General features: G+C 43.6%; 1 long non-coding RNA gene across 1 annotated transcript in view; it reads right to left on the reverse strand.

Annotated features, from left to right (window-relative positions):
* Nucleotides 1-229: 229 nt before the first annotated feature.
* The window catches only part of LOC140901422 (uncharacterized), a 103,308-nt gene continuing 79,891 nt past the window's right edge, over nt 230-23,646 (reverse strand). The window contains exon 6 of the long non-coding RNA XR_012155847.2: nt 230-1,431. This is a non-coding gene — a long non-coding RNA (uncharacterized LOC140901422). The remainder of the gene's footprint in view (nt 1,432-23,646) is intronic.

Genomic DNA, 23,646 nt, shown 5'->3' on the forward strand with positions numbered 1-23,646 from the left:
TCAGGCCAAAAAGTTTGCCCGCCCCTGCCCTATAGTCAAGGTGGGAAATGTCTCAAATGAATTCTGGTCAGTTTAACTACTGCAGGTTGCTTGAGTCCAGCTTTCAGTAGTGCTCCTTGCAGCTGTATTCTGGACATTAAATAAATAAAACATGGAACAAACTCTGCAGTGCTATGCATCTTTTATCCAGGGATCTCAAAGCACTTTGCAATGACTGAGATTTTCCTCAAAGGCACAAGTGTGTATGCACCAACTCCCTTTGGCTTTCATTGGGCAGCTATCCTCTCCCCTCTCCTGTCCTGTCCATTTCTTTAAGACAATAACCCACGTGAAGTAAAGAAGGATTTTATTATATCCACACAAGGTCGCAGAGCCCCATACAATTCACTCGAGTATTCTGGATAAAGGGTTCAAAACACTGCCGCTTATCCAGACTATTGTGGCAACATTTGTTTAAGTTTCGTAGTATGTTTTTGCTAGGGAAGAATGAAGTGACTGCATTATTTGTCTGGATAAACAAAAAACAAAAACAAAAAAACCTACACAGTTAGCAGCAGAGCTGGAAAGAGAACCCATGAGAACCCGAGCCCCACCATCAGAGCAATTGGATATGCATCTGCTGTCGGTGTGTCCGTGGGCTTGTGTTGTCAGCAATACACCCCCATCATGCTATTTTATAAGATGAAGTCTTTCTGACCCATGAGTTGTTTGCTATCAATCAGGAGCAAGCAAAGAGCATCTTTTCCGTTCCAACAAGCTGCATAGTCATTGTTTATAATTGTGGGTTTTGATGTGAGTGTTAATTTTGCGAGACTTGCCATTAGTTTCTCTCAATGAAGGATGTGTGCTCCAGCGCATTAGGAGCCAATCATGTCTATTGCAATGGTCACTTAGTGGCAGAAGGATTTGCATTTCTTCCTACAAGTCAATTGTGCAAAGCATTGAAGAGCCTCTATGCTAAACCATGAATCATCCAGGGACATCCAAATGACCTGTGGAGGTTCCTTGCAGGACTGAGGCAACCAAAACAAGGCATTATTCAGGATTGTACTAAGGACATAGAATTAGCTACTAAGTCAAAAAAGAGAAGCATCAGTCAGTGGGAGACATTAAGCCAATGAGATGTAATGGACTCTGAGGTACTATTTCTGGTCTGGTTTAGAATTCTTCCAACGCCATTTCCTCCACCAGGGATACACCGACTAATGATTCACTATTCTGAAAGTGCTGGTTGTAGTCAGAAAAATGAACTAACCTGAAAAGCTCATTTCTCTCGTCAACAGACGTTGGTCCAATACAAGATATTACTTCACCCACCATCTCACAATTATAAGAAAGGGTCCTTTACGCGGAGTCTGTGCCTTCGTGGCCCATTTCTCCTCTTGCTTACACCAGTTTCCATTCGCTTCGTGAAGTTACGCCTGATTTACACTAGAGTAATTGAAAGGAAAAAAAATCAGGCCATGTGAGTGTTTGACGTGCTACCTTCTGGCTTTACTGACACAGAGAAGCTTTGCACCTGTCAGAGTGAACTGTACCGTATTCTGCCTCATGCATCATCAGCCAAGTTTTCTACCAAGATCTGACTGCAGGATATCCTGGCTGGAAATTCAAATCCCTGACTGAGGTCTACAATACAAAGACATGTTTTCACTTGCAGAACTAGTATTGCGAAGAGACAGACACTGAACCCCTGTGCTCGTCCTGCATGAACACCGCCGCTGCAATAGCTCCTAGGCTGGGACGCATTCAGTGGCAGAAGACTTGTGCTGCTACTGCACAAGAAATGGGGGGATGTTCAGGGCAATCCACCCAACACCTTTCACCAGGGCCAAATTCACTTTGGTGGAAAAGCAAAGGAGTGAGCAAACTGCCCTTTCTAAGTCGATTGATCTGTTGATGTTTGGCAGGAGTACATTCAGTTAAGTGACCAGGGACACAAGAGGCCTGAAGGAAGAAGAAGTACAGCTGGCTGGAATTAAAAAATGAAAGCAGTTTCCTTTGCAAACAGTTTTGTTGAAACTGCAAGATGCTGTGGGAACACACTGATTCTGATGTGATTTTTTTTTTTTAATATGAAAAAAAGTCAAAACAAGTTTAGTTCATTTTATTCTGAGAGTGTCAAAATATTTAATTTCTGTAAGGTAAAAACATTGTGTTTCAACTTAATTGTTTTGATTCATTTTATTTTGACTTTTATATCAAAATATTTTCATTTTCTTCACTTATAAAATTGTATTTATTATAATACTTCAACTTTATTGAAATGAAGTGAGCCGATTGTGCCAAATCTGCGTTTCAGAATTTTCATGCCATGAAAAATTTTGAAATTTCGTGTTTCAGTCTAGGTTGGAACAAGGAAGTTTTGAAACACCCAAATTTCCCACCAAACAGAAATTCCATTTTCTGACCAGATCTTCAAAAACGAGACTTGATAAAAAAACCCAACAGACTGAAAAAACAGAAAAATAGGAACATAAGATGGGAAGTCGCACAGCATGCAGAACTCTCACTATAGGCAAGATTTCTACCAGTTTAATCTTCACAGTACCAAGCATGATTTGCTTCTCATGCTGGCATAACCCCTTTATTAGCAGTTGAGTCTTGATTTACATTGGTTTAAGTGAAAGCAGGATGAGGCTTTTTTGCTAAGCCAATATTAATAAATATAGTGAGACCCAGTAATTTAAATATATGCAGTATGGCTATCTACCTGCCCTTGAATCTTCAGGAAGGTTTTGAGCGGTCGAAAAAAGGAAAATTCCCCTCAAACAAAATGTTTGACTGAAGCCTCTTTCTCTGGGTACTCTAACTGGCATTGGTTCAGGCAGTGTCTCAAAATGAAAGTTCACATGCATACCAGGGAAGGAGCCACTACACTGCTTCTGCTAATACTGCACCATCCTATACTTTATTTTTATTTTCCCTTTTCACAGCATTTTAAAAGGTGGTGGTTCTGAAGATGGAGTTATTTTTCCCTCAAAAAAAAAAGTTAACCACTCTTAATAGAAGCCAGTGTTTTTTGAGGGACAGAGTCCGAAATGGAATTTCAGAAGAAAGGGATCTCTGATCTCTCACAAGTGAGGGAAATGACTAGTGAGGGAAAGCACATTACCCTTGTATCGTTAGGCTGAAAAAAGTTCCTTTGGAAATTTGATTCATTTGCTGTTAAAAATTTTTTTAAAAAAATTACAAAACACAAAAAAACCACCATCTTGGAATTGCTTCACTTTACCCCACAATTTCCTGCTTCTCCTAATCTCATGAGAAGGGGTCACCATCAGGGTCATAAACAAAGTGCCCTAGATATTCCATTTTCCCCACATCCTCCCAGCAGGTGACATTTCAAGTTATTTATCAAGCCAGTCTAGAAAGAAATATTCATACTGGGCCAGATGCCTAGGTCCTTATTCATTTTATACTTGAGCAAACTCCATGGGTCAAGGACAGAGAAGAGACAGCTTGCAAGTGTCTTAAGGGTTATCACTCAACACAGACTGGGATAGACCTCAGTGGCATTGCCCCTTCTGAGGCACAAAACAACTGGGACAATCCTGAGCCCATAGAACTGGGCAGCTGGCAGAGTGTACTGAGCACCTTTACTGATTTTCCAGTCCAGCTATCTCAAAAAGAGAGACAATCCTGGCAAAACGTGGAGACGTGGCAACCCTAGCCTTCAGGGAGGCCCTCACTTGCACCTCTGTTGCAATGGGTCATCACAGAGGTGCAGAATCAGAGGGTCGAGTCCAGCCAAGCTATAGCTCCACATCTCCTCCAGCCCGCCTTGACTGCTCCTTGTGGAACAAAGGTGGCAGGGCTCAGTTCTGTGTTTGAAAAGGGCCCTGTGGTGCTGGAGTGATTTGCTGTGCGGAAACAGGTAGGGCATGTAATTAATTTGCAGGTAATTTGCACCAGCTCAGTTAAGTTGGCACAATGTGGCTGCTATGCAAAGATGTAGCACCCTTTAACTTTTGCCCATGTCTTAACTGGGAGCTTTCCCAAAAGTGTAAAACTGAGAAACATGGAACTGCATCCCCTGCATGTCAATTTCTCTTTTCTACATGAAATAAATCTTTAATGACCTTCTATCTTCTAAATGTCACTCCGTTATTAGCACCTGGCTTAAAAGGTCAAGTGTTAAAACTGTTCCGTTACCAAATTGGCAAGAAAATCTGTGTTTACATGTTAAGGGCAATTCTGAGCTAGCGGAAGTCAGTGGAGTTACTCCTGATTTGACCCAGTATAACTCAGGTCAGAATCTTGCCCTGAAACTGGCTTTATTTGGCTTCCAATAAAGATGGCAGGCCTCCTTCATGTCAAATGAGCCTCAGCCCAGACCAAGAGGAGCCATATAAAAAGTTTCTGGAGCCAATGAGTTCATGATCTCTCTGAGACCGCCAACTTGGGGACCAGATTGTGTCAGTTATACTGGTAGGTTTTGCGATAGGAACTCATGTCCACTAACAACGGGATTGTAAGCTGTTGGGGCTGACACCAATCTTTGTGCTGGGTTTTGTTTTCCATTAACAAGTAAGCCACTAACTCAACTCAAGTCACAACGCAGATCCAGCTGTTTGAAATAAAACACTGACTTCTCTGGATAGAAGCTTTATGTAGCATTTTTGTCCTTTAGTGGAGAGTAGTGCAAGTGTAACATGCGACAGCAAGCCATCTAAGGTACTCCTCTGCCCTGCGGTACCATGATATGCGACACCTTAGAGACTAACCCATTTATCTGAGCATCAACTTTCGTGAGCTACAGCTCACTGCATCGGATGCATTCATACAGTATGCATCCGATGAAGTGAGCTGTAGCTCACGAAAGCTTATGCTCAAATAAATTGGTTAGTCTCTAAGGTGCCACAAGTACTCCTTTTCTTTTTGCGAATACAGACTAACACGGCTGCTACTCTGAAACATGATATGTGAGCATCTCGTGATCTTAAATGTACTTATCCTCCCAAGACCCCTGTGAGGTAGAGAAATTCTGTTAGCATGAAGCATGGGAATAGTAAATGACTTGCCCAAGATCACACAAGAAGTCTGTGGTAAAGGAGAGAACTGAACCTTAATCTTTGCCTTCCACCCTAACTGCTGGATCATTCTTCTTCTTCTCTATACGAGGCAGAATTCAGCCAAGTGAAACTAATGGAGATCCACCACCATGACTGCCAGGAGGCAGCATAATCCAGTGGTTAGGGTGCTTCTGCAGGATTCAGGAGACCCAAGTTCTATTCCCAGTTCTGGCAATGACATTGCCAATCACTTCATTGCTCTATGCCTTGATTTCACCATCCGGAATACAGTGATAATGATACATGCCTCTGTAAAGCACTGAGGTTTACAGATGAAAATTGCAGTGCAGGAGCCAAGTATATTATGATGCCTTACCTGTGTTTGGCCCATTGTTCACAGAACTTATCAGCATGATCATTATCTATATTGGAAACTCTCTTTTTACAAGTGTCCAAGTCTAATCTTTCTGAATGCTCCTGAGTAATTATAAAGAATGCTGAAATAGGATCAACAAAAAATAAGCATTTAAAGAATGCACTTCAGCCAAAACAGGTTATTTGTGTGTTTGCCAAATTTCTGACTGGCTCCTGTTGGTTACTGTAATGACTTTCCTGTCATCACTGATGTCTTGCAGCACAGAGCTTATATCATCAGTATCTCCAGGTGAATAACTCCAGTATAAATAACTCCATCAAACTACCAGGAAGTTTTGTGCATTTCTCTTCTATAGAGCTTTCTGTACATTTATTGCTTTAAGTTTTGGCTTCCAATTTTAGCCTCCCTTAATGACTTTTTTTTTTTTGGTCATTGGCAAAGGACTGAAATCACATTAAAATACTGCACATTATTGCAAGTCTGTCCTAACTTTGGCATAGATACCAGAGACAAAATTTCAAAAATAAGATAAGTTATACATTAAATGTCCCCTTTTTGTTTTGCTGATTGATATGCATGCAGATTCATTTTTTCATTTCTGAAGGGAATTGAGGTTTGATTCTTTCAAGACCTGCCTTATTATATTCTGCACAAAGCAGATGTGAATTTTGCAATTGTGTACTGTGTGTCAAATGTTCTTCTTTTAATATGGCCAATTAACTCCAAATCTTACTTGCCTTTGAAACTCCATTGAAAGTAGAATACATTTTATGAGAGATCGGTTGTGGCAAATTGTTAAATGCAAGTAACAAGATATCTTTAGTACAAGTGAATTAAACCAAATCTCAAAAGCAGCTTATCCAAGGGAAAAAGGATGCAAGATTTTCTCCCCTCACTACTTTGTATGAAACATTTATTAAAGCAAATAAAATTGTGGCAATTCCAGTCATTTTTTTAACTAAAGAGGAAAGGCTATTTCCACAGCTGATACAATCTTAGTGCAGCTAGTAACCTGACAAAACCCATGTAGTTTGAGTCTCTTTTAACAAGATTTAAAATTTTAAAGGCTCCAGAGACTATCCTGGCAAGTACAGATGGCAAGCCTAATTTCAGTACCAGGCAAATTGATTGAAACTATAGTAAAGAACAGAATATCAACACAATATGTTGGGGAAGAGTCAGCTTGGTTTTTGTAAAGGGAAATCATGCCTCATCAATCTATTAGAATTCTGTGAGGGTGTCAAACATGTGGACAAGGGTGATCTAGTGGATATAGCATATCTGAACTTTCAGAAAGCCTTTGAGACAAGGTACCCCACCAAAGACTCTTAAGCAAAGTAAGCAGCCATGGATTAAAAGGGAAGGGTTTCTCATGGAATGGCAACTGCTTAAAAGTTAGAAAACAAAGGGTAGAAATAAATGGTCAGGTCTCAGTGGAGAGAGAGAGAGAGATAGTGGGGTCCCCTAAGGATTTGTATTGGGACCAGTGGTGTTCAACACGTTCATAAATGATCTAGAAAAAGGGGCAAACAGGGAGGCAGCAAAGTTTGCAAATGATACAAAATTACTCAAGATAGTTAAATCCAAAGCTCACTGAAGAGTTACAAACGTATCTCACAAAACTGGCAACAAAATGCAATGTTGATAATTGCAAAACATTGGAAAATATAATCCAACGATGCATGCATAATGATGGGGTCTAAATTAGCTGTTACCACTCACAAAGGAGATCCTGGAGTCAGTGTGGACAGTTCTCTGAAAACATCCACTCAATGTGCAGCAGCCATCAAAGAAGCGAACGACGTTTGGAACCATTAGGAAAGGGATCGAGAACAAGATGAAAAATACCGCTGCTATAGAAATCCATGGTACGCCCACACCTAGAATACTGCGTGCAGTTCTGGTTGCCCCATCACAAAAGAAATGTATTAGAATGGTTGCTGCGGGGGCGGGGGGGTGTGGAGGGAAACACAGAGAAGGGCAAGAAAAATGATGACGGGTACAGAATAGCTTCCATACGAGGAGAGATTAAGGGCTAGACTATTCATTTTAGAAAATAGACAAACAACTAGGTGGGAACAGGATAGAGGACTTATGAAACTATGAATGGTGTAGAGAAAAAGCCTTATTTACCTATAACACAAGAACGAAGGGTCACCTAATGAAATTAATAGGCAGCAGGTTTTAAACTTAACACAAGGAATTAGGTCTTTACACAACACAGAGTCACCCTGTGGAACTTCTTGGCCTTCAGAACATCCCCTGACAAAAGTATAATGGGGTTCAGAAAAAGAATTAGCCATTGATAGACCTATCCTCCATGAATTTATTAGCAGCCAGGATAGTCAGGGACACAATTCAATGCGCTGTGTCCCAAGCCTCCAACTGCATAAAATGTGGCTGGATGACAGATCTCTTGATAATTGCCCTGTTCTGTTTGTTCCCTCTGAAGCATCTGGGACAGGCCACGGTCAGAAGACAGGATATTGGGCTACATGGACCATCGGTCTGACCTAGCATGGCCGTTCTTATGTATATCTTGCTGCTCACAATGCAGAATCCCAACCTACTTCAAAACTTCTCTATTTACATTGGAATTAACCACCCCACTGCCTCCAAGCAGAGAAATGCAGCCACTTGTAGGGCTTTAAGGAAGGATAAGTCAAGGCTTCAAAGTGTGTCTAGCCACCATCTTGGAATAGTGCTTTGTCCATCTCCCTCTGGGTCTGATCATGCCTCTCAGACCCTATCTCCCCAAGGGAAAGGCTGGCCCGGCTTCCTCTGTGGCATCACTGCCCACCTTTCCTGAACCCTGTGGAGGGCTTCCTGTTGACATGGGGTTTGGGAGTGGATGTAGGGTGGGGACGTTCATCATTCCCTCCCACTACCCTGGGATTGTTTCTATGTCCCTGCTGCATGATGGGGATTCCCCTTTAGCAGAGCCCTGGGGCAGCCATTAGCTGCATAAATGCAGCACGGGTACTATTGTGTCAAGTACTAGGAGATGCAGTGGGCTGCCAGGGGCACAGGACCAGTGGCAAGACAAAGGGCCTCTGTGCAGATATTCCTGAGCCCTAGATCCTGGAGTATCTCCAACATTTGTGGATGATCCCCCCAGAACCTCTCTCACAATGGAACGTTTGCCAGGAGATCTTCACTAAGTGAAGATAAAGGAAATGGCCTTGAGGTTTAGCCATCTCAAATGGAAAAGTTCTCATGCCAAGGATTAGGGTTCACCCATCTGGATTCCAGACTCTGGCTATATAATGCAGGTTCTATTAGCCTCCATAATAGACAACAATGATAAGCTATGAAAGGCAGATTGCAGAGGGATGGCTTATGGTCTTGAGTGGTAAATTATTGAGCTATATGAATAATACTTTGTGTTTACTCTTTTGACTCTTTAAAATTCCTCCCGCGGGGTGAAAGCCATTGGATTACACTGAGTTCCTATAAAGGATACACTCCCTTTCTGAAGGATAGGTGAAGATGTATAATAGAACTTTTAGTCAGAGGACCTCAGGCACTTTACAAGTATTAATTAAGTCTCACAGCTCCACCAAGGCAGGCAAGTAATGTTATAAGTGGTAAAATGTCTGGGGCAGAGATTCTCATTTACTCTATCTTCACACAGTGCCAACCAGAACGGGCCCCCTCTTCTGGTTATATTAATGAAATAAATGCCCATTTCAAAGAAATTAAGTTGTCCGAAGTCACCTTGTAAAGCGGAGGCAAAGTCAGGAAAGAATGAAGGAGTCCAGATTCCAAACACCGGTTTCCATCAATGTTCCACACTAACTCTTATGCACCTTATTTCTTTTTAGTCATAGCCATGGCAATCCTAATTGTATAGCCATGGTATACCCAGCTCCTGAGCGTGAAGACCTTTCTGATGGCACAGACAGCAGGTCTCCTTGTCTGTTACTAACAGTTGCTGCTTAATCACAATACGTTAATCCTTATGCTTATTTTTATAGAAGTTGCCTTCGCCTGGTCACCATCAAAGACAAAACTCCACACCCCGGCTTTCACTTGAGAGCACTGTCCCCCATGTGCTCAGAGCACATCTTTTCCTCAGCTCTAGCTAAGGTTAGAGCAGTTTCTTTCACACTAACTTTAAAAGGAGCATGGAAAGTTCAGAATCTTGTGAGACGTGCAGGCGTTTGGAATAGATTTGCTTTCTGTGGGGCAAAGTCATTTTCTCTTCTCTGTTAGCTACAGGTGTTTCATGTTTTAAGTGGAGAGCAGTTCAAGAAAGAAAGGTAACCATACTTAGACTTTGAAATGCATGGGGCAAGCGAATGACTGGAAGTGGAGAGCTCCAGGCAGAGTGGGCCAACCCCTTTGCTAGGAGCCAGGGCTCCTGGGTTTGATATTCAGTTCTGTCCCTGATTTGTGTGACCTTGAGCAAGTGCATTAATCTCTCTGGCCCAGATCCTCAAAGAGATAGCAAGGTTCCTAATTCCCATTACATTGGAACCTAGGAGCCTAAATACCTTTGAGGATCCGGGCCTAGCTCCCCTTTGCCCTCTATAAAATGGGTATAAATATCCTTGTAAAGTACATGGAAAGCTCTACGTAAGTGGAAAGCAGTATCAATAACAAATCCAGCTTATGTATTAGAACTGCTCAGCTTGTTACATTGTTGTAGTTACCTATTGTTACACATGAACAGAACAGGCACAAGACTAGCTGTGCTAGTATCTTCCAGATACTGGGTCCCTGACCCATCTCCAAATCTATTCAGTCCTCTTTGTCCTCCCATAGGTTCAGAAAGACAGTCAGATGGGTTCAGGCATTCCCAAGGTCATTACAACAAAAGCCAAGATGCCTCCTGATGTCGACTCTGCTCCTGGCCTCAGACACCACTGTAAACGAGGAACGACACCAAAGTCGGTGGTGTCAGATGGAGGGGAGGGGTGCGTGAGCGAGGATCAGGCTCTGTCTTAGTTCAGGTGTTTGTTTCCACATCCAATTATAAACTCCCTCAGAAGGGGGGTTTATACAGAGAAAAGAGACACTGAACTGTAGCCATGAGAATGGTACCACTGTAATTACACTGAGATCTATGCAGTCAATTAGCCATTAGGGCAAATGCACGTTCTCCTCCTCCTCCTTTTTCTCTACATTCTCCCTCTGGTGCTCAGAATGCTAAGGGGGTGCAGTACATTTCAATTATCTTGACTTGCCGAATATCCGAGGGTTCGGTATCACACTGCATCTGTAGGCTGCTGGCGATAAGGAGCCTGTGAAATCAACCCTGACCCACCTTTTAAAGGCCATTTATTTTCCTTTTTAACTCTGCTTCCTAGCTCTTCACTGCAGTGTTTCCAGTGGATAAACTCTGATGGAATAAATGCCGATAGAGTACATAATCTTCAAGAGAAGAGCTGAAGGCAGTGGGAATATGAAATGCTAGACACATGTTGAACTTAATTGTTAGAATCCTTCTGTGCATACTCATGTGAGCATCCCATAGAATTATTCATGGGAAGAGCATTTGCTTAAGTATTGAGGTATTAAGAGAAAATCGGCAATATTTTTATATCTCTAACTTCTAAGGAGCCTCTCACTATAGTATCAGATTACTGTACAAAATGATAAAGTATGCAGTTCTATAACAAATGGACAAGATCATTCTCCATATCCATGTGCAGAGAGGACCCTCCATATTTACATCTCATCCCTCCCAAATAGAAAGGTTGGGGGCCCAGGACCCTAGGGAGAGCTCTCTATAGGGTTGGGTCCTATCCTGAGAAAGTGGGTTGAGATGGGCAGGGCAGATCATCATCCCCCCCAGTCTTGCAGAGATTAGAGACTGTATTACATTTTCTCTGGAACCTTCTCCTTAAGGGAGTTATGAGGTCAGCTGGGGAGTCTCTGGTACTGCAGCTCCATTGGGATGGCAATGGGACAGCTGGGGGTGCAGAGCTGGGGTGGAGGAATAGGACTTCCAGCCCTGCAAACAACTGGAGCTGAAAAAAAATGGAGCAGCTTTTTTCCGGATATGCTTCACCACCATTAGTAACAGGCTAAATTATGCCTCACTTATATGTGTGTGCAGCCCCACAGCCTTTAGTGCAGTTCCACAGGTGTGATCACTTGAAGACAACGGAGCTGAACACGTAGTTGCTTCTACACCATCCTTGTAGAGAAATATTATACAGTACGTGTATGTGATGCAGATTTCTGGAAAGCTACAGCCAGAAAGGGGGGTGATGTGTAGCGTACATGCTGCCTAGACAATGATGATCAACACTGAATTGAAAAAAACATTGTTTCCGTTACTTGAAATACTGTGGCACAATAACAATGCTAATGGGGAGAACGGATTTCATAAAGGTGGTGACCGTCGACTTCTTTCTGAGACAAACATCTTGAAGACACTACAATCTCCATGGAACAGATGGACTCCCTTACAAGAAATTGCATAGAAGAGTACATAATCTTATAATCAGTGTCTCTGTAAACAAGTCATAACAGCTCAAGGACAGACACTCCCTTGTGTTCCAGTTGCCTGTGTTTAATATTGCCAATTTAAAGTACAAAAGATTGTCAGAAGTTCAGTGAATTATCCATTGCCTGCCAAGTAAAAATACCTAATGATTTTTTCTGCATTTCCCATCTGTTCATTTATTTAAAGATTAGGTATTTTTCCTCATTCTTGGAGCTCATGCAGTAACCCAGGGAACTTTCATAAAAGCCTTCTTTCTGGTGCATCAGAATTAGATATCTAGGTTGTTCAGACATTTAACTGCTGCTTCACTGATGGTAGCCAAGTATTGCAAACCCCCCCCCCCCCCCAGTCTTCTAGCTGTACTTCCTTCTACCACCTGTGGGACCATCTGTATTGCTGCCTCACAGCCACACACTGAAAACTGAGCTACACCAAATTCCTGTATCATGGTGGCCGCTTCAGTCAGCAGCCTGGTAAGCCTAGTCCAGGGTCTGCATCCCAGGTTGCCAACCCCAGTGTGTACACATTAGGGCTTCTTTCAGAGTAACAGCCGTGTTAGTCCGTATCCGCAAAAAGAAAAGGAGTACTTGTGGCACCTTGGAGACTAACAAATTTGTTAGTCTTTAAGGTGCCACAAGTACTCCTTTTATTAGGGCTTCTGGAGCTTGTCTGGATGCCTGTGTCTATCCCAGAGTTTTCATGAGAGTAGCTGTTGCTGAAGAGCAAAGGGCAGAGTGAAAAATGGCTCCCAACACAGCCTGAACCAAAGCCCACTGAAATTAATGGGAGCTTTCTCACTAATTTAAATGGGCTTTGGATCAGGCCCACAGCAACCATACTCATGTAAGATACACCCTTGCACTCTCATTTAAACATAATTCTCAGGGGGATCTTCACATATCTCCAGACAATTATTTAACCCAAAGCATTTCTAAGAGTCATATGGCCTCTCAACTTGCAATAAAGGGTCTGATTCTGCATCACAGTCTGAGGAGTGCCATTGAAATCAATGGCACCTCTAGTGCAAGAAACCTCTGTCCAGAAAAGTACTTTATGCACGTGGTTAATGCTTAGCATCTGCATAGTCCTATTATCTTCAATGGGACAACTCGCTTTTTTTTTTTTTTTTTTTGGCAGAAGCATGGCCCATGGTCCTACTCAACTTGAAGAAGGGTGGCAGAATCAGGCCCAGAGCCAATGGGTACAATAGTGTCTCTCTCTCTCTATATATAGTGGCTCTTAAGCCCCAACCTTAGAGGACACTTAAGTGTTATACTCTGTTACCTAAGACAGATTGCACCCCATAGCACAGGGTATTCCTGGGGGGGGGAACGGGGAGAGAGGGGACTAGCAAACAAACAAGACTAGAGAGATATAAAGTAGGGAAAAGAATGGATAGATCTCCACAGAAGTGAAGCTGTGTGTTTTCAGTCTGGAATAAGCTCTGTACATTGTCAAAAGGGAAATTGGGAACCAATGCATTATGCCCATATTTGGAAACATTTGCTATGTAGTCACATTGGCTATGGCTAAAGGCCATCTAGGTGTGTTTTTGGTTTTTTTTTTCTTTTAAAACTAGATCACATTTTTGCACACCCAGGGCAGCACCAATCACACCAATGTTCACAGAAAGAGCAAGCCAAAAACACCAAACAAAACAAAAACCAAAAAAAGTGTTTTTCTGCTTATTTTTCAGTTCTTTTACATTATATATGGGTCTTTAGAGGTCACCAGGCTGCTGAAGGGTGTAGGAGTGAATTATGCTCAGTGGTGCTGTTCGTTTGTTGAAGCTAAGGGTTGCTCACATATTCAGACACCAAACATACATAGAACCAATAAAACGTTATGCTACATTAGCACAGGGACAAGCGCTCACAAGCTAAGTACCCAGTACAAACAGAGGGGAGTTACATTTGGTTAATATATGAAGAAGCAGATGTTGGTGGCTGGTTTTACTTTGACCTTTTTGATTTGGGGAAGGGATTTGGAATCTATTTAACAAATTCACAGAGAAGAGATTCATGGAGCACGTGACCTTTGTTAATATGATGGAGAGAAAGACAAAACAAAGGCAAGTTTGCCACCCTTGCTGCAGCTGGGTAATTGGAAAATGGAGCATTGCGGTTTTATTTCAAGGGGGAAGTTAACTGCTCTGTTGTTTTCAGGTCACCAGAAGAAAGAATTAATGATGTTATTTCAGAACATGGTTTGGAGCCAGGCTGCCTGACTCCAAGCTCGTGAGATACAGCTGCAATCAGTGGGTCGATCATCCAGCTGCAGTTTTGAGCAAGAGGGAAGGTTCCATTTAATTTTGCAGTAGAGCTGATGGGAGACTAGTTTTGAACAAACTATTTTGAGGATATCACCGTGTTGTTTATTTAAGTGATGCAGGGGGAAGAGGGTGTTATCAGGTTTTGCTGCTTAGCTTTCTATTGGGAAGATCCATGTTCTCATCACCACAGCAACAGCATCTGTAGGACACAGGGTTCATCTCCCTCTCTCCACTTAGGGCTAAAATGTTGCATTTAGTCGTAGTCCTGCTTGATTCAGGAAGCAGTCTGTACCCTGGTGATCCCAAGCTCCACAGGAGGGAGAGCAAGTTGAGACGCCTATTAAGGCGTAGGGTCACCTTCCGCAAACTCCTTTGTGGGCTGGCATGGAGAAGGAAGATCCATGACTCCCTGTGCTTTCCTATCCCCTTTCATGGGTGTCGCTCCCAGTGGAGAGGGAGCAGGACATAACTAACTCTCCGTACACTCTCCAAGCACAAGAGCTACCTGACCCAGCCACAGGCTACGCAAAAGGGGGTACAAGTCCCTTACTCCCACCCTGCACGGCCATTTGAGCATTAGCCACATTCCAGCCCCTAGCTGTCAGACTGAAAGCAGGAAAGAGCAGGGAGCACCCTCAACCAACAGAATGGAAGCAAATAATGGGGAGTTATTTTTTCCTAGTCACAGACGAATGACAGCTGCAGTGTAAGGTGTTAACAGGCCTTCACATCCCATGTTTTCATCAGTCTATCAAAAAGGCTTATAGGACTTAGATAGTGGAGGATGCTCATAAGGACAGGAAAATGAAGCCAGTGCAGGGGTGAATCCTAAGTCACCATTCTCCCCCCCCCGCCCCCGCAAAGCCTGCATTCATGTTAATTGTTATTTCCTGCCTTTGTTCAGCACCATTCAAGCTATCACTGCTAACCAGATACGAGCAATTTCTGCAGCATTCTGGGTCTGTTTTTAATGATGGAATAGGCCAGGTTTCAAATGTCAGACGCAAAGCTGCATTGTGTTAGCAGCCATCAGGAGGGTCCCAGAAACAAGCGCACACTAACGTGGAGAATTATTTCATCCCATGGAAGAGATTTGTTTCAGTTGGAAAAGGTGGTTATATTTTCAGCCAAAGAGTTCCTAGAGAGACTATGGGCATTCTAGAGAGAGCCTCACAGATCTCTGGAGAGAGTAACTGACACTTCACAGAAACCTAATTTATTTAGTGTGTGCAGAGTTGAAGATGCCGTTGTTTGGCTAGACAATGGCATGATGCAGTTCTTCTAGGCCACTGCTAGACCTAGTCAGCGGGCATTCATTGACAAGGTGCATCAACGTCTGTGTTGTGCCGCAGCTGTCACGAAGGCCCCAGCGATACTGGCTGGCTGAACAGAGATCTCGCCCTGTCCAGAACCTGTTCCACAGGGATCACTGGTGACTGGGCAAGTCAAAACCAGGTGGGCAGATTGTGGGGTCGGTGATGAGGGACTGGTTGGGGATAACAGATCCATTCCTCTCAGAGTGTTTCCGCCCTATCATCCTGGCATGGCGGATGAGACCGTAATGGGCGACATGATGGCAAACGTGCAGCTGGTGGTTTAAAAAAATACATAAAATCATTGTGCAGCGGCAGGCTTGGGTTGGTGTGTACTTTCTCCAGTAACTTGCCAGTGGCAACCTCTTGTCTGATAGGAGTGATGTTGCTCAGAACTGGGAGCCATGGGAGTGGAGTCAGACACAGGGTGCTGGAGATAAGCATGGCGGTACGCAACTGCGGATCCACCAGTTTGGTGTGAAATGATCGGCTCCATACTGGTGCTCAGTACTCTGCCACCAAATAAGAGGTGGCAAGAGCTGAAGTCTGCAAAGTTGGAGCGCGAGCACCCCATGACAAACTTGCCAGTTTGCTAAGAACATTGTTGTGCATCTTGACTTTAGCTGCTGTCTTCAGGTGGGGATGGTAACTCAGTGTGCGATCTGAGGTCACACCTAGACAGACTGATTCTACTTCATGCTTCAGCTTCTGACCATTCAGATAAACATTCAGTTCTCTGATTGCACTGGCATGATGAAGATGGAACAAACTGGAGACTGTTTTTATGGCGATTGGCTGGAGGCGCCAATGGATCAGCGTCGTCACGCCACCTGCCAGTATCCGACAGCAGTCAGGGAAGCTAGTGATCCTGATTTCAGTGAGCTGATTTCCAGCTCAGCGAGTTCCGGCACTATCATCACTGACAACCCCAACATGCAGCCCAGTGACCTCTATGTCGTTGGTCCAGCTCTACGCATGTTACAACTCAACATGGAGGGTTTGTTGGCTGCCAAGTGTGATTTATTCTGTGTTCTTGCTCAAAATCGGCATACTATCATTTGTTTGCAAGAGAGACACGTGGCAACTGCCAGCGCCAGGCGTTACAGTATCAACGGCTTCAACCTGGTGTACCACGTGGCACACTCGAAGCACGGCCGAGCCACATACATTCGGTCCGATATTGCAGATGACATTCAGCTGATGTCTACTGAATTCTGACACATCATCCAGGTGGGTGGCTTCTGGCTGGCAAATGTTTACGAGCCTCCGAGCATTCGCTGGAGCCAACAGGTTCTACCAAGACAGCCACACCCAGTCGTCTACAGTGGAGGTTTCAGCCACCATCACACAAACTGGGGGTATAAGGAGGTTGACACCAACGGTGAACAAGCTGCAGACTGTGCATCTCGAAAATACCTAGCCCTTATCCATGATGCTAAGCAGCAAGGCATGTTCTATTCTTTTAGATGGGATCATGACTACTCTCCTGACTTGTGCTGGGTCAGTTCAGTTCCTGGCCATCCTCAGCCAGCAACACGCCAAGTCTTGGATACCTTTCCACACAGCCAATACAGACCGTCGCTGATCCATATCGGGCGACAGCTCCCAGCTGTCAAGAGTCCCAAAAAGAAGCAGTGGAACTTCCAAAAGGCCGACCGGGAAACATACCGGGAAGTGCTGGAAAAGAGAGTGTGGTGACAATACAAGCCCGGCATCTCTCAGTAAATGAGACCTAGCACCACAAAAGTGATGGTATCTACAAAGCAGCCTGCAGAGCCATCCCGCTTGGTTGCCGCCCAATCTACATCCCCTGTCTCAACACTGAGAGCGCTGCCTTGCTTGAGCAGTAGGGGGCATCTGGTGACCCAGATGTCGCTGACTATCTGATCGAATCATTGGACGCTGCTGGCCGTGCCAGATGGGAGGAGACGACCGAGAGGCTGAGCTTTGCCTGCTCCAACCGCACGTGTTGGAGTCTGCGCCGACGGCTTGGAGCAGCACTGCAGCCATCTGCACTCTGCCGACCCTCAGCGACGTCCAGCCAGGAAGCTGGACACCTACTGCAGGTGGCCAGAGCACCTTTGGACAAACAGGTGTGAAGACAAGTGAGGAATGAATGGCAGGCATTTAAATGTGTACACCAGATCAGATGCTGCCCAGAACCATTCACTGTAACAGAGCTGGAACAGACACTGGGTAGCATCACATATGGAACAGCTGTGGGCTATGACAATGTATCTCCAGAATTCCTGAAAAAACGTGCCTCCCCCCCGCTCAGCTTTGGCTTGTGAAATTCTTCACCGGGGTCATCAGTGAAGCCAGGCTACCGAATATACGGCACACCGCAAAAGTCATTGGCCTCCTAAGTCCGGAAAGGACCCAAGTCAAGCATCAAGCTATTGTCCCATATCATTGTTGGTGTGCTTCAAGGTACTGGTGTGCTTGGTCCTGCAGCACATATTACCTGATGTGCAGAGAATTTTGAATCCTGACCAAGTTGGCTTTCGCTGAGGCCACATTTGTTGAAAATGGCTTCCAGAGAAACTTGAAAACAGGTGCTGTTTTCATCCATCCAACAGCAGTGTATGATACAGTAGGACACACCGGCCTGCTTGTGAAGGTAACACAGGTCCTGCTATCTTGGGGTCACAGGTGTCATTGAACAGTTCCTCTGCTATAGGCAGTTCAGAGTCCATATGGGGGAGAAGAGGAGTGCTTGGAGATGACAGAGCAGTGGGTTATCCCAGGGCTCTGTGCTTTCTCCAACCCTGTTCAACTTTTACATCAATGACCTGCCAACAACGGAGTCACAAAAGTGGTAGAGGCTTGTGTTCTTGGTGATGAAAATCCTGGGTTTACTCCTCGTTGACCAACATGGTGGCATGGGGTTGTTACACAAGGGTTGTGTCTCCATGCTAACCTGACAGAAGATGGAGTTGGAGGGCAACAATCTGAGATTATGGTGCTTTAACACCTCACAAACATAGCATGGTGGGGCCAAACCCTGTATTCCAGCTCACACTTGCTCCCTGGCAGCAGGCTGGAAGGGCGTGGGTTTTGTTTCCCCAACTTCTCATGTTTCATCCAGACAAAGCCTGGTTACTAACCCAACTTTATGCAGATGAAGTGAATTTCAGCCCCAACATAACCCATTCTCAGTTCATACAAAGTTTCCCTTTTTATAAAACAACCCAAGTAAGGCTCAGTTGTTTCATTTATAGGGAACATTGGCAAGAGGTACAACCATACAAAGCATCTTTTTAAAAACAGAGAGCAGAAGAGCTATGCTGCTCAAGCCAGGAAGTCTATCAGCAGAGGACCATGGACCAGTATAGACCTGGTTTTTCCCCCCTACTTACTGCACAAGAGAATTGTAAAACCTACATGAGAAACAGCTTATCCTCATTTTGGAGAAGAGGGACTTCCCCCACCCCTAGCGTGATCGCAAACCCCTCCTTCCGATCCCCTTCCACAAAAGGAACATTATACACTTTGACAAAGCCCTTTTACCCAATTCCAAAAACCAACAATCACTGAAGACCCTCTAAATGGAAAGTTAACAGTGTCCTAGCCTCAGACTCATCTTCAGCCCACTACTGTACTTAGTCAACTGAAACATTTGATTCTCCAGCTATTGTGTAGTTATTAAAATCTAGATGTTCACATTCTCTTTGCAGGTACATCATAGTGATGGATTTGATTAATGCAGACAGGGTGGGAGGAGTCATGGTTCCTCACATTGTACTCCCAGTAGAATGGGGTCATTCTCCTGTCTGCACTTATGGACCCGTGGTACACTATCTGAAAAGATGCAACGCTTACAAATTTGTGTTACATCAACTCTCTGCCAGGCTGACATCTGGCTTGCACCCCGCCCCCACACTGTGTTGGGAACTTATTTGGTCTCACAGCCTAAGCAGTTTTAGGTTGTATTGCTATTTGGAGGGGACACCTCCAAGGAACGTAGCTGCTGTGATATGTGGTGTTAGGGATCCAGCAGGTAGCATCTTCTCTCTGGGACAATGTTAACAGCAATGCCATAGGGGTCACCTGGTATAAGACCTGAAACTGAGGTACTTAAGCATTAAAGTCTCTAAGGACAGAAGTGTTTCTTTCCGTGCCACAGTGAAATTCCAATTCCCAAACAGGACTATCTGGGTAAGCAAGGGCTGCAGGATCAGGATTCTTGTTTTAAAGTAAATGCTAAGGATGATTAATGTCTGGCACCAGTCTAATCCATACCAAAGATTGATACAAATGCAACAAACTTTTGCCTGTGTGCGCACATTAATATACTGCATAAATGAGCTCTTTTGCAGAGTTTCACTCCATTTTAAACATCCAGACATTACAATTCCTCATTCCATGCCATCCTCCTTACCAGAATGGGAAATACATGAATTGACAGTGTCTAGATTATTTGGACAAGCTCCCACAGGGCTTCCAGTGATGTACTACAAACACTTGTTATGGCATCCCATCCAGAGCAAAGCCATTCACAGTTGACACAATAATCAGTTGCCCAGGGAACAGTGTTCCTTAAAAAAAAAAAATTATGTAGACTTCAGGCATGCAAAGGATGGAGTTGTTTGTTCTCATTCTCTTCTCTCTATCATTTCTTTTTCAGGTCTCAAATAAGCAGTGAAATTATAATTTTATAGAAGCTGTGCATATAAAAATACATTACCACCAAAGACTTACGTAAGTTAACTTGTCATGGGATAAGAGGGAAGATCTTTTCATAGACTGAGAACTGGTTAAAAAACAGGGAACAAAGGGTAGGAATAAATGGTAAATTTTCAGAATGGAGAGGGGTAACTAGTGATGTTCCCCAAGGGTCAGTCTTAAGACCAATCCTATTCATAAATGATCTGGAGGAAGGGGTAAACAGTGAGTTTGCAAAGTTTGCAGATACTAAACTGCTCAAGATAGTTAAAACCAAAGCAGACTGTGAAGAACTTCATTTAGTTTTGTGAGATCTTTTTGATTGGGCAACAAAATGGCAAATGAAATTTAATGTGGATAAACGTAAAGTAATGCACATTGGAAAAAATAACCCCAACTATACATACAATATGATGAGGGCTAATTTAGCTACAACTAATCAGGAGAAAGATCTTTGAGTCATCGTGGATAGTTTTCTGAAGACGTCCATGCAGTGTGCGGCGGCAGTCAAAAAAGCAAACGGGATGTTAGGAATCATTGAAAAAGGGGTAGAGAATAAAACAGAGAATATCTTATTGCCCTTATATAAATCCATGGTGCGCCCACATCTTGAATACTGAGTACAGATGTGGTCCCCTCATCTCAAAAAAGATATGCTGGCATTAGAAAAGGTTCAGAGAAGGGCAACTAAAATGATTAGGGGTTTGGAACGGGTCCCATATGAGGAGAGATTAAAGAGGCTAGCAACGTAGGTGGGAAGACTTGGAAGCCCAAGTCTGTGGAGCCTGTATAGCATAAACAATATCAAAAAGGTGCATTCATAAAGGGAACTGACCAGGCATCATTTAAAGCTAATGGTCTGCGCCAAGCTCTAGCTAACTGCCAGGATTTCACCTGGAATTCTAAGTGCCGTTTTGTTCATTTTTAATTTCAGTGCAGATCTTTGGAAATGAAATGATGGCAGGAGGCAGAGAATCCCAGGTATAGGGAGGGCAGATGCCACGGGAGAACCGTCTCCCTCAGTCAGCAACTGAGCTTACCTCACTCCGGCAGGGCTAGGGAAATGGGATCCTGCAGCTGCAAAGAGCCCAGAGCTTGGGCAGTGCTTATAATGTATTTCTGTACATCAGACAAAGTGCTGCCGATTCAAAGCGCATCACTTCTAGGGACTTTAAGTTACTGCATGGGTTAAGTTGTAAAAGCAAAATTTTTGTATTGACAGGTGCAATCCTTCCATGAAAGCAGGCTTGAAATCTCTGATGTCCAGGGCAAGCAACAACTCGAGTAATTAATTAGATTCTCCTGAACTGAATTCCCCCGCACTTCTAATGGTTGATATTTCTGAGAGAGTTGTGTACATGGTTTATTGTGTCCTGTTAAATAGCTGACACACTTTGCCTTAGAGGTGACCTGGAAAAGCATTCTATAAATGAAAGATAGTCCTGCTTATTTTTTGCAGTGACAACATTCAGATCACACTGCTCCTCAGCTCTCTTCATTACACAAAATCCCTATCTCTTAGCAGTATCAGTAATAAGAATCAATGTCAGGGTTTCTGTCAGTCAGTCATTCAGGAGCTATCTTTCAGCCACTGGTAGCATTTGTGAAGCCTGAGTGGAGCTTTGCCTACAAAACAGACAAACACATTAAACGCATTTGCCCTGAGCAAATGAAAAAGCAGCCGAGTAAGAATGTTCTTTTGCTGCTGAATATCAGACCATCTCAGTGAGCATGAGAACAGCCCTGCTATTCTCCTCGCATATTACAAACAGTTTATATAATTGAAGTGAGAGACAGAGAAGTCTTTGCCCATCAGCCAGTGCAGGATTCTTCTCCACAGTAGATTTGTCTTTGGCCCTTTGTTCCATCCATTTTTAATGATCCAAGAGACAGGACATTCACATTTCCCTTGGGAGGCTAATTCCACAGCGGCCTTGCACTCTAGTGCTCATGTAGAATACCCATTGTACTCTGCTGCTCCTCAGATCTGCACTGCAAAGTCACAAGAGCACCAAATCTTTCCCATCTGCCTCTGGCAGACTCCTGTCTTGCATCATCACAGGAGATTCCTTGTGCCACTATGTCCCCAGCTCAGGCCTCTCCTTCAGCATCACAGGAGACCCTCGATCCACCATCCCCTTCCTATGTGCAGAGGGCTTTTCCATGGTCAGTGTGCCACTGAATTCCCAGTTAAGCCCTATTTTGAGGGTGGCGCACAGGTCCTGGGTAGACCTGCACAGGGATGACTTCCACTTACTTGTGTGTCAGCCATGTAAAGCCTTTTTAACAGAGGGGTGAGGATGTTCACCTATTACTTCCAGGTCAGCACATTTTCAGTAACTGACACACCTTGTTTCCAATACCGAAACATGGGAAGCTATAAAAGTGCTCCCTTAAATATAAGCTGGGTAGGGGTTATAAACAAGGAGAGACCAGGCTCCCTTCATATAGCATAGGTGATCTGGGATGGAGCTATAAAATAAAAGCAGGAAGTACCTAGAGGTAAGGGTGCACCCTCTCTTCTGCCCAGCTTACCGTCGGGTGGAAAGGTATCCATTTCCTTTGCTACCAAGTGTCCCGAGTGGTTTGTGTGTGTTTTTTTAAATCTTCTCTATGTTAGTATAACCAGACATGAGGAAAAAGGACTTGAACTGAATTACAGAATAGGTAAAATTAAGCTCCAGACTGACAGGGGTATCTACCTACCAGCATAAACAGACCTTTGTTTTTCATTTTGATATTGGAGAGGGGGGGCTTTCTTAGGCTTCCAAAAAACATCTATGTCCTTATCAAGAAAAAATGGTAGATGCAGTTATAAATATTTGACATACAGTGATCTAATGATTTTAAAAATGCTCCCTCCCTCTCCCCATAAACCAAGTCTGGTGGAAATTTTTTTTTAAATAGAAGAAATAAAATGGCGACTTAGCTTTAATGTAAGTACTTAAAGCAGTAGCGAATGCCAAATACAGCCTGTGCAACCTATTAGTGTAACCTAGCTGTAAGTAAGGCCCCACTTGTAATAGATTTTAAAATTTATTCTTCGTGCACTAGAACTATAAAAGGTTCTGTGCACTGCTAAATAAATAGCACACACTGTTCCCAGTAGGATAATCCTCCTCCATAAGAAAGGAATTAAACTAAAGAATGGATCTAAAGATATAAGGCCCATTCATATATTGCTACCATTTATTATAAGGCAGCAAGGAGAATGATCCTTGGATCACTGCCTATATATCACCAGCCAAAGCAAGCCCCTTATTTTGAATGTTTGGCTCAATTCTAAGCAAAAAACCCAAGAGAAATACATTTTGTAGTATATTGTCCAGTGGCCTTCCTGGACAGACAGACAGTCCGATTCTTTTCCTTATTCACATTTAGAAATTCCACTTCATACTAGAAAACTGCACTCCATGGATTGTGTGTATAAGTGGACAGTGCACTTCCTAGGGACTTGAAGTCACTTGTCTTTAAGGATGGAAAAGAATCTTGCATGCAGAGCTGATGTTCAGCTTGCACAAGCATCCCAAAGCACAGGCGCATCAGCC

The sequence above is a fragment of the Lepidochelys kempii genome, chromosome 21 (assembly GCF_965140285.1).
Source record: "Lepidochelys kempii isolate rLepKem1 chromosome 21, rLepKem1.hap1, whole genome shotgun sequence".
Lineage (NCBI taxonomy): Eukaryota > Metazoa > Chordata > Testudines > Cheloniidae > Lepidochelys > Lepidochelys kempii.